The following is a 1,263-nucleotide window of genomic DNA, read 5'->3' on the forward strand; positions in this document are numbered from 1 at the left end:
CGATGCTGACAGCACGGGCAGCAAATGGAAACTCCCCGCCTGCATGTCTACGCTCACAAACTGAACACACCCATCCCTCCTGTCAAGGGACAGAGTGAGAAAAACCCTCGCAGAAGCTTGAAGAGCCTCGACAGGTCTTTCCCGGAAAGTACATCTCTACAAAGAATTCAGTCTCCAGGTAAGTAGTTAGTCTTTATTTCAATTCTAGATATTTTTACAATTTTTAAACTTAGAGTTATACCAATGATAAATGTTCTAACTTCAGCACAATACAACTTGAGAGTGTCTTTATGAATACTTCATGCATCACAGACATCATTAAACAACCAATAGTTATAGATGGGCTGGCTGTCTTTCTCAACAGGAATGAGCAAGATAATGCTCAATACATTCATTAAGAAGAGAAAGGACAAAAATGGGAATGCAAATGCTCTAACACATATGGAGAAAATCCTGTAGGGACAGCTTTCTAGCACCAGCATGAATCTCCTGAATTCAGAAACAAGAATGAGGGAAGAAAACTCAAAGTCCTGTTTTCAAGTTCCTGCTTGATTCTAACTCCAGAAAATTATATTTCATGGACATGTGGTGTTCTCATGCACATAAATAGAATTAATACATGTTCATGATTCTTCGCAGTTATAGCCGACCCTATTGCATCTTCTGGTACTGCATTTCCAAGCCAATCTGAGTGGGACAGGACACCAATCCCAAAAGCAGGCTAAAAGAAGATTTTATTGTGCATTTTCCAGCTCCTCTCTCCCTTGAAGAAGACTCCTGTACTCATAGGGTCAAAATGGCCTTTCACTCTGCAGAGCTGGACTTACCAGCATTGCAGTGGCTGGATGGGACAAATTCACTCTTTCACAGGGCAGCACTACTGCAGCATCTGCTGATGTACAAAGGGTGAACAGACAGAGATCCTGATATAAAAGTGTAACACACAAAGCCCAAATATCTCAGAGAGAGGCCTCTAAAGCCCCAGAAAAAAAAAAAGAACAATGCTAAGGAAACATCATGAAATGTTATTCAGAAGTAACTCGTTTTTCTGAGCTGGGCAAAGGGCTTTGAGCCATTTCAGCAAGTGTGAGATTTGTCTAACCAAATGTGCCATTGTGCTACAGCAATGAATAAACAAGAGTTTCATGAACTACTCTGACATCAAGAATAACAGGAGCATAGCTGGAGTGCTAATGCCCATCTCAAAGCCTAACAGAATTGACCAGAACACTGATGAAGTACATTACTGCCAGAGTCAGAGCC

Source organism: Parus major, chromosome 13 (genome assembly GCF_001522545.3).
Source record: "Parus major isolate Abel chromosome 13, Parus_major1.1, whole genome shotgun sequence".
NCBI lineage: Eukaryota > Metazoa > Chordata > Aves > Passeriformes > Paridae > Parus > Parus major.